Raw genomic sequence first — 9948 nt, forward strand, 5'->3', positions numbered from 1 at the left:
AATGGATTATAAATATACTTAATTATGATGAAAACAAACAAAGATGGCTTGAATAAATACAGATAAACTATACATTGTCGCAGTCGAGTGTTTATAGTCTTTGTTTTTTCCATTCAAAACATTTATATCTTCTGTTTACTCAAGTTACAATGATTGCCTTTGTCCATATTAGGGATTTCCTGAGTTCTATTCCTTCTGTGATGCACGTGGAGTTTCTGCGCGAGGGCGCCCTCTGGCGTCCAGGTGAATGAAACGGACATTAAATGTGTTTATAGCCAACCCATCCTATTTTGGGTAATTTTTTTTTCTTAAGTATCGGTTCAGACACCGGTACTGTTTTAAAAAGTATCGATTTGGCAGCGGTATCGTAAAAAAAAAAAAAAAAACGATACCCAACCCTATATATCAATATATTTTTTTATAAGCGATATGGTATGAGGCAATACCGCCTATATTGATATACAGTAGTTTGATACGAGCGCATGTGAATAATAGCAGAGGACATAGAGTGAACTGCTGGAGGGAAAGGGCATAATCCAATTTTTCCTAAACATGAGACATGCTTTATATTAAGGGCTTTAAAATAACTGGTAAGATATAGTTAACACGTATGGTTTAAAGCGGCTCAATCCAGTCAGATGCTCTGACAGACACATGTGCTGCTGACAGAGACGTTACTTGCGGGGTTTAATGCGTTTGAGATGTGCTATTTTTCTCAGTTCATAACTTAAATTTCACAGGTATATTCTCCATCTGTAAATGTTAGAAAGTCATGGAAATATTTCCAATTTCCTGTCAGGAGTGCACCAGCCTAGTGCATGCGATTCTCCGCTAAACTTCACAGATTTCAGTGAAGGAATGCCACCAACGTTTACCATCCAACCTGACAGAACTGGAGAGGATCTGCAAGGAGGAATGGCAGAGGACCCCCAAATCCAGGTGTGGGTTCTTGTGTGCAGTGGAATCCAGGTGTGAAAAACTTGTTGCATCTTTCCCAAAAAGACTCATGGCTGTATTAGATCAAAAGGGTGCTTCTACTAAATAGTGAGCAAAGGGTCTGAATACTTAGGACCATGTGATATTTCAGTTTTTCTTTTTTAATAAATCTGCAAAAATGTCAACAATTCTGTGTTTTTCTGTCAATATGGGGTGCTGTGTGTACATTAATGAGGAAAAAAATTAACTTAAATGATTTTAGCAAATGGCTGCAATATAACAAAGAGTGAAAAATTTAAGGGGGTCTGAATACTTTCCGTACCCACTGTATATATATATATAAATAAAAAATATATATTTATTTATTTATTTAATCCAAATAGAATGTAGAAAATACAGAGATTTATACCGTATATCACAATTCCGCCAAAATATACAGAGATATCATTTTTTTGGCCATATCGCCCAGCCCTACTTTGTATTGAATTGCACTAGACTGTTTCTCAATCAAAGAAGGGCAGGGTCAAATTGAGACTGAGAACAGGCATGCTCCAACCAAACTGATTTATTGTGACATTCAGTTTATGTTCCTGTGGGCAAATTGGTCACAGAATAAGCAATATACACGCACCTCAGCAAGTCGTGCAAACTTCCTCTCAGGTATAACAGGTCGCCTCCACAGGTTGTTAATATTAATGTCGGTTGGAGGTGGAGACATAGGGCGCTCAAGATTATCGTCATAGCTGAGAGCTCGACGGGTCATCCCGACAGGGATGGACATCCCTCCGAGGAGTCCCTCTGAAGCACCTGGACCTGCTTCCAGGGCTGAGGCAAAAGAGCAAAGTACTCTGTCAACAACATCTGAACAAACAGCTACTTCAAAGAGCCACAATTTAATGCATTTAAAGAGAGGAACTGTTGTCATATCCTGTCTCTTAAAGTTATTAAAAATGAAAGTTAAAGTATGTTAAAACCCTTGACGAGCCTTCAAAAATTTCATTTTAGGCACTGCACTATAAAATAAACAGGCCTCTCTCCTTTACCTGGAAGGTCTCCAGGTCTGGACACCATGGCTACTAAATGAAGCGTTTCTGTTGGACCAAAAAGAGAAGACAGCCCGGACAAACCCAATCAGATGGAACTGGATCAAATCTACAGATGAAATTAAAGAAAGGAAAAAGTAACATATTAACCAAGCAATATTTGAGTTTAAGGCCAAAGAACCATCAAACAGCCTCAGAATAATAATGAAAGAGACTGCAATCTCTGGTATGACGTCCAACTGACCCTCTGCATTATTGTGCAAAGGACCACACAACATCACCAATTATAGAAAGACTGAAAGAATGGCTGAAATTCAAAGATCCCTGATATTTTTGGAAGAACATATTTACACCTAGGGCTGGCTGATAAATCAACATAAATATTTATCAGAAAAAATAAATGCACAATATCGATGATAAACTTAATCCAATATTCCTAATCTAGCCTAGTACCTCTAAACAATCAGGTGCATGATGCTAAAATATCTGCATAACATGTATGTTCAGTGTTCTTCTGGGTCAATGAGCGCTACAGTTCATCTACTCATCTACTCATCTACTGCACATACTCAATCACATGTGATGGCATACTGTATGATGAAATTTGTATGAGGGTCAAAGATTAGTAAATATTTAAAAATGACAATAAATTTGTTTTTGGGTGCTGCACTGTGATCCTTACATAGTCTTTTAAAGGAACACGCCACTATTTTGAAAATAGGCTCATTTTCCATCTTCCCTGGAGTTAAACAGTTGAGTTTCACCGTTTTCGAATCCATTCAGCCGATCTCTGGGTCTGGCGGTATCACTTTTAGCTGCAGCTTAGCATAGATCATTGAATCGGATTAGACCGTTAGCATCTCGATCAAAAATGACCAAAGAGTTTTGATATTTTTCCTATTTAAAACTTGACTCTTCTGTAGTTACATCATGTACCAAGACCAACGGAAAATGAAAAGTTGCAATTTTCTAGGACGATATGGCTAGGAACTATACTCTGTAATAATCGAGGAACTTTGCTGCCGTACTATGGGTGCAGCAGGCGCAATGATATTACACAGTACCTGAAAACAGTCCCCAGCTAGGTAACTTCCAATAAGCTTATTTTCAGGCGCTGCGTAATATCATCGAGATGCTAACGGTCTAATCAGATTCAATGATCTATGCTAAGCTGCAGTTAAAAGTGCTATGGCCAGATCCGAAGATCGGTAAAACGGTAAAACTCAACTGTTTAACTCTAGGGGAGTTGGAAAATGAGCCTATTTTCAAAAATAGTGGCGTGTTCCTTTAATGTCATCTAATGTTTCTTGTTCTAAATATACCTGACATGATTTTTTGATGTACAAATTATTGTTACACTGAATTGCATTTTTGTTCTGGTAAGATCATGGTAAAAATGTATGATAGTCATTATTTTTTGCTCAAATTAATTTTTTTAATTAAACAGGACACATTCTAATGTACGGGGAGAAAAAAATCCCCAAAACTTTATTAAATGGTTATTGTTTTGATGCTCAAAAACCACGTTTCATCTTTGACCTGTGAGCATCTCATATAAAGACACTCCAAATGAATTTCACCTCCAGAGCTGCTATGAATTCACTTTACAAGAATTTCACCATTTTATTTGATTAAAAATATTGACAAAAACATGCAAAGTCAACAACAATACTTCATAAGTAGTATTATTTTATCAGTACAATTTATTACAACATTACATTTATTATTATTATTATTAGTGTTGTTGTAGCTTGCATATTATTATAAAGAATATCATAAAAATATTTTAATTAAATGTTTTAATTTATACAGTAAAATAATTCAGTTGTACAGCACCCTATTTGACAAAAATAAAAATGATATTTTTTTATGCACATTAATTCTATAAAAAAATTAAATTGTTCAAGTTTTAAGAATTAATTTCTTTAGACACCCTTTTTAATAAGAAATGTAATAAAACAAGAATCCAGAAGAAAGAAAAAAAGGTTAGATTACTCTGTGGAGTTTACTTAAACTAGGTTAAGCTTGCATTCATTTCTGAGGTCTAACAAACATGTGGTATGCATGTCCTTGCCCATTTATGGTATGAGCAAAATATCATAATAAATATTGATATTGAATGACATGGAAAAAATATTGTGATAATATGTTTGTCCATATCGCCCAACCCTATTCACACCATTTCTAAAACATCCCCATGTGGTGTCCACCATTTAGCCTTATGTTCACTCTTACTAGGGCTGTGCAATATATCGAAATTATCGAAATATCGCAAATGTACATATCGCAATATGCATATCGCTATGTCTTGCAATATTTGGGGCCATGAACAAAAGACGAAGAGAAAATCACTCACTGCTCTTACCTAAATAACTTATGTAGCTTAAATAAGAATCAGTGCATATTGAATTCATAGAGTAAATATTAAGCAGTGTTGTATTTCTCCTTTTTATTATTCAGTTCCTAAACTACCATTCACTTTCAGAAGTTGTTGTAGGGGTGCTTTCTTCTCACAAAAAGTGAAACATGTATGCTAGTTATATTAGAATCAGAATGAGCTTTATTCACCACTTAAGTGTGGGCAAACACAAGGAATTTGTTGTGGTTTTACAGGAGCTCTTGATACATACATACAAACCATATATACTGTATATGACAAGATAGTTATAGAAGTTCACAGAACTGACTCAGCAACAGCTGAGTAAAACGGTTTCATCTGAGCATGTGGCACTTTAAGCATTATCATATCGCATTATTTAATGAGTTATCGCATATCGCACAGCCTAAACTCTTACCATGTCCAATATAACGACAGCCTATTTAAGACCCCATTTACATCTTTAGTATGTAGTTAGCGGTGACAAATATGATTGCCTTTGTATAAATCTGTCTGCTAAATTAATAAATGTAGATCATGTGGAGGCAATTTAAAGTAACTATGCAAGTATATCGGAGACATTATGCTATTTAAGCAATAATTTTTATAAACATTAATTTCAAGCTGGATGTATTTTATCTACACATTTGACACAAGTGTGTTTTATTAAAGGGGTCATATGATGCGATTTCAAGTTTTCCTTTCTCTTTGGAGTGTTACAAGCTGATTGTGCATAGATAAGATCCCTGAAGTTGCAAAGACTAAAGTCTCAAATCCAAAGAGATATTCTTTATAAAAGTTAAGACTCTGCCACGCCCTCCTAAAACGGCTCATTCTAACACGCCCCCACACATCTACCTCACTGTGTGGAAATATTTGCATAATGCGCCCAAATGTTCACGCAAAGAAAGAAGGCGTGGTTTCAGTAACCGCAGTTAGTGTTGAAGCAGCCATGTCAGGGAGACGCTGTGTGTTTCTAGGCGAAAGCAAAAGCACTTTATTTGGTCTTCCGAAAGTAGATGCATTTAGGAATCTTTAAGATTACTTACAACAGAACAGCAATGCATTTTATGGACGACCATTTCGTGAACCTAGGAGAGGAGGTAATTCTGACTTTGCTATGACAATCTGGCGCTTCTGAATCAGCTACTGTTTTGTTATTAGTTTAAGTATTTGCTATTGACGGTTCAAATGCGGAGTTTTGCGCATCGTGCAATTCTGTTACACCAAATACACAAAATAATGATCTTCAAAAAAGCATCATATGACCCCTTTAAATTAAATGCGACCATCACTTACCAGCGAAGGGCGGCCAAAGCACCACTGCTAAAGCACAGACTGATCTTGCCGACAAGCTGAGGTTTGTTCAGACAGCATTGTGGGACACCAGGAAGAGCACAGCCAGTAAAAGAGCTGGAGAAGAACCAAAACAGCCATTAAAACACAAGGAAGTTTTGACTGACTGCAAGATAAACCAGTTGAGTGAAAAGATACCACATGCCATACAAACTACAAATGCATCTGAACACGGTCTACAATGGCACTAAAGTGTTATTGAAGTAATAATAAAAGAGTGAGCAGTAGTGTCGTGAGAATCAGTGCATGCTGGGAATGGGATTACACCAGCTGTCCGTGTGATGTTATGTAATGCTGCTCACTTTCCCATTAACGTTACTGTGCTACGTCAAAAGCACAACACACAACAGCTCGCTTTTGGTATAAAACATTATTTCACTTAGATGTTTAAGTAGAAAAGGAACAATGAATCTTTTACTGAATACTACCACATATTTGAACAAATACGACGACAATTTTTAAATGATATGAAATGAGCGGACTAGCTGTTCAATCCAGTTTCGGCGACCTGAAACCGGTTTGAAGGAGGGATGCGCTCGCGAATCAATAGTTTTTTACCTGCTGCAGTGTTCCCGCGCCTCCTCTACAGTATCTAACAGTCCAGCAGAGGCACTGAGGGCACTTGAAACCTGAATAAATTACATATCGCAGATGTTTGAGAAGTGTTAACCTTTGTATCTACCATAACTTCCCTTTCTTCTTTCAGGTTTAATGGCGGTTGGCAACTCATCTCAAAGGTGCATTACCGCCACCTACTAGATTGGAGTGTGGGTATTAGACTGATATCAAAGGAGAGGTGGAGAGAGAGAGAGAGAAAAAAATCCCTATTAAATTATTTCACTTAACCCAGTGTTTTTCAAAAAATAACATTAATAATTTGTGTATTCTCCCAAATGCTTTCCCTAATAAATGCTCCAGTGTCATGCTTTGTTCATCCATTTGTGCCTTTAATTCTGCCCTATCTTCATATTTTTTGCAGTCTAACAGTATTTGCTTCACTGTCTCTTGTACATTACAATAAGTGCATAATCCAGTGGGATGTTTTCCTATTCTGTGCAATGTTGTATTTAAACCAGTGTGACCCATTCTAAGACGTGAGACTAACATCTGCTCCCTTGGGCTTCTGCTCTTCCTCATGCTTGTGACTACTTGATTTTGTATACTGTATAAATTACATCCTGTATCCGCTGTGTTCCAATATCCCTGCCATATTTTAAGTGAATGTTGCTTTATGATGGTTTTGACCTCTGCTCTACTTATTGGTACGTGTACATCTACTGTTTCATGCTTTGTAGGGTTTTTTGCTAGCAACCTGATCAAAAATGTAATTTATCATAATATTGAACAGTATGGGGCTGCAAACACTACCTTACTTCCCTTTCTTCTTCTTCTGGCTTTTTATGGCGATTGGCAAACAAACAAAAGGTGCATTCCCACCACCTACTGAGCTGGAGATAACCTTCCCTTTTCTTGGGGCTGCAGCTATGCGAGATAATTCACCCAAACATTGTTAATTATAGTTTACCCATCTTTGTGTGGTAGTAAACAGTCATAAAATCCCCCCAACACTGAAGAAAACCATAAATCCTTGAAAAAAATGTAGGCTATATTTTATTCCACCTGCATGAATATCTATAGTTCTCACTTCAAAGACAGTCTTTCAATTCTGCCGTCTTTCTGGTATATTGATAAAAAGCGTTAGATTGTTTCTGCTCTTTCCGTGTCAACTCTCCTCATCCCCCTGTTTTTCTGTGGCAGGACAGGGATGACAACAGCTGTTATGAAAAATGTTAATTTTAATTAGCAATACACAAACACAAACAATGGCACCAAACTCCACACAATTGGTGTGTGATTGTTCAATGATCAGTTTATTAGAAGCTTCAGTTTAGATTATTTATTTTAGCACATTAAAGTGTTTAAATCAAGAAAACAACACAAGGATCACAGTTTTATTTATTGCATTGTTGAATAGCCTATCTTTTAAATATTTAATGCTCTGTAAACTAGGGAACTGTTTTATGTTTTTATACCATAACTATGTGATTGCATAATTGTATAGAAATATATGCTCTTCGTTATTTTGTATATGCGTTATGATTTTTATTTCATGTGGTGTGTAACTAAGGTTTATGGGTGGGGTGGGGACGTTATGAACCATTCAAGCTCATGTGATTAGAGAGAATAACCACCCCATCCCCCCTGTGTTAATCAACTGTGTCACACCCCCACCCTACACAACACCCTTCATTCGAGGAGCTATAGGGTTCCTATACTGTAAAAATCAAGAAACACTGTAAAAATGTTTAATGTGAAATTACAGTAGTTGCAGCTGTAGAGGACATTATGCTAAACCATAATGTTCATTAACTTTTTTTCCATGGATCAATAACATTTTATAAATAATAGATTCCAAAAGTCATCAAGTTAATAGATTTTGTCTGGTCAACATTACAGCTAATGGAATAGACTACAAATTTTCTTAGAAGACTCATTGTCATTTTTAATATAATTGATGGAACAGGGGGATAAAACACACAGAATTCATACATAAAACACAGACATTTTATTAATTTAAAAAAGTGAAAATTTACAAGGTTGCTGAAAATTTACAAACAACAAAATTTCCTTTTCTCATATAGTGTAATATACCGTTTCTCTGAAATCATTACATACATAATAAGAATTTAAAGAAATGTCATATGCATAATAGAAAATAATTTACAAATTCGCATGCAACCATACTAATTACTCTTTTAACAGTAAGACGATCTTAAAATACTGAAACACCAAATCAAAGCAGAGAGAACAGGATTTTCTGGGTGTGTACAAACAGTCTAACATGATAACACTGCAGTTCTACATTGGCCTTTTGCCATAGTTCTGAATATCAAAATGATGTAGGTCAGATCTGTTGTTGAACAACGGTGATTCCTAACAAGGACATTTAATCATTTATCCTCCAGCCGGACTATCCAGTTCACTCTAAAGCTGATTTTTGTGCTTGCAAGCTGTTATACCATGCTCCATTTTATTTTAATTTGCAAAACAAGATCCAGAACACAAACACGATAGCCGTTTTCAACATGACTCATTTTGTCTTTGTTGTCAGAAGGTGGCAGTGAATTATTATAGCTTGCTTCCTTAGCCATTCTGTTGCGAAATACCTACCTCTATTAATGTGAATAAAGAAGCACTTGCTTGAGACATTATATAGAAATAACAGTTGGACATAATATCTCTGAACATTTCCGTGGTGGAAATGCATCCTAATCCTAGTTAGATTGTTTGCTGAACCTGTTTCCCAAAAAAATCTTGGAAATGTCATCAGATGTTTGATAATATTACAAGGAAGCATGACATATTCATTCTGCATCACAGTAGCTGCCTAATATGCAAATTTGTTCAAACCTGGGTCTTCCCAGTCAAATATAGTTGTGGACACATGCAGTGAGATTCTTATCTGTGAATATTATGCATTGCTGTATCCTTTAAACTACATATTATGCGAGTTTCGCATATTAGAACTGCAATTTTGATGATGCTTTTTATTTTTTAAACCTCACCAAACAATGTTAAAGGCATCCAACAATCAGTGTATTTATTGATCACGACTGGACATTACTGGACTGACTCAGTCATTATTGACATTCACTGTATCTCTACACTATGGTGTGGTATCGACACGGCACCATCTATAGCAGGGATCCACTTTCCTGCAGAGTTTAGCTCTAACCCTAATCAAACACACCTGAGCATGTTAATCAATGCTAAACAATGTCTTTGGGATCATTACAAAATCACAGGCAGGTGAATTCGATCAGGGTTGGAGCTAAACTCTGCAGCACATTGGCCCTCCAGGGCAAGATTTGAGGAACCCTGATCTATCCACCTTTTTCTTCAACGCGGAAGTAAGCCTATGGGTGAGACTTCCGGTTCATTAACCGCTATAGGTAAATAACGAGGAGAATAACAACGTGCAGTAAACGGTAAAACTGTTTGCACTACAAACCAGTGTGTTCATAATTTAAGATAATACATTAAAATAATATGATAAGACACACCAACTTTCAATATCAAGCAGCAAAACGAACTGTTTTGTTCAGCTAAAAATAGCTGGACGGAGTGGACGCAGATGAAACCGGAAGCCATACCCATATATTTTCCAAATGGCCGCGCCCATTTTTACGACAAGAAAAAGGTGGATAGGGTCACAAATTTAAAAATACATAAAAA

General features: G+C 36.3%; 1 long non-coding RNA gene across 1 annotated transcript; it reads right to left on the bottom strand.

Annotated features, from left to right (window-relative positions):
• Nucleotides 1–1542: 1542 nt before the first annotated feature.
• Nucleotides 1543–6431, bottom strand: LOC107566212 (uncharacterized). The gene is made up of 4 exons (XR_001606486.1): nucleotides 6271–6431; nucleotides 5656–5769; nucleotides 1980–2088; nucleotides 1543–1761 (listed from the first exon to the last, which is right to left on the bottom strand). It is a non-coding gene; the product is annotated as an uncharacterized lncRNA (long non-coding RNA).
• Between the last annotated feature and the right edge of the window lie 3517 nt (nucleotides 6432–9948).

This window comes from Sinocyclocheilus grahami, unplaced genomic scaffold (assembly GCF_001515645.1).
Source record: "Sinocyclocheilus grahami isolate Dianchi unplaced genomic scaffold, SAMN03320097.WGS_v1.1 scaffold1059.1, whole genome shotgun sequence".
In the NCBI taxonomy this organism is placed as follows: Eukaryota; Metazoa; Chordata; class Actinopteri; order Cypriniformes; family Cyprinidae; genus Sinocyclocheilus; species Sinocyclocheilus grahami.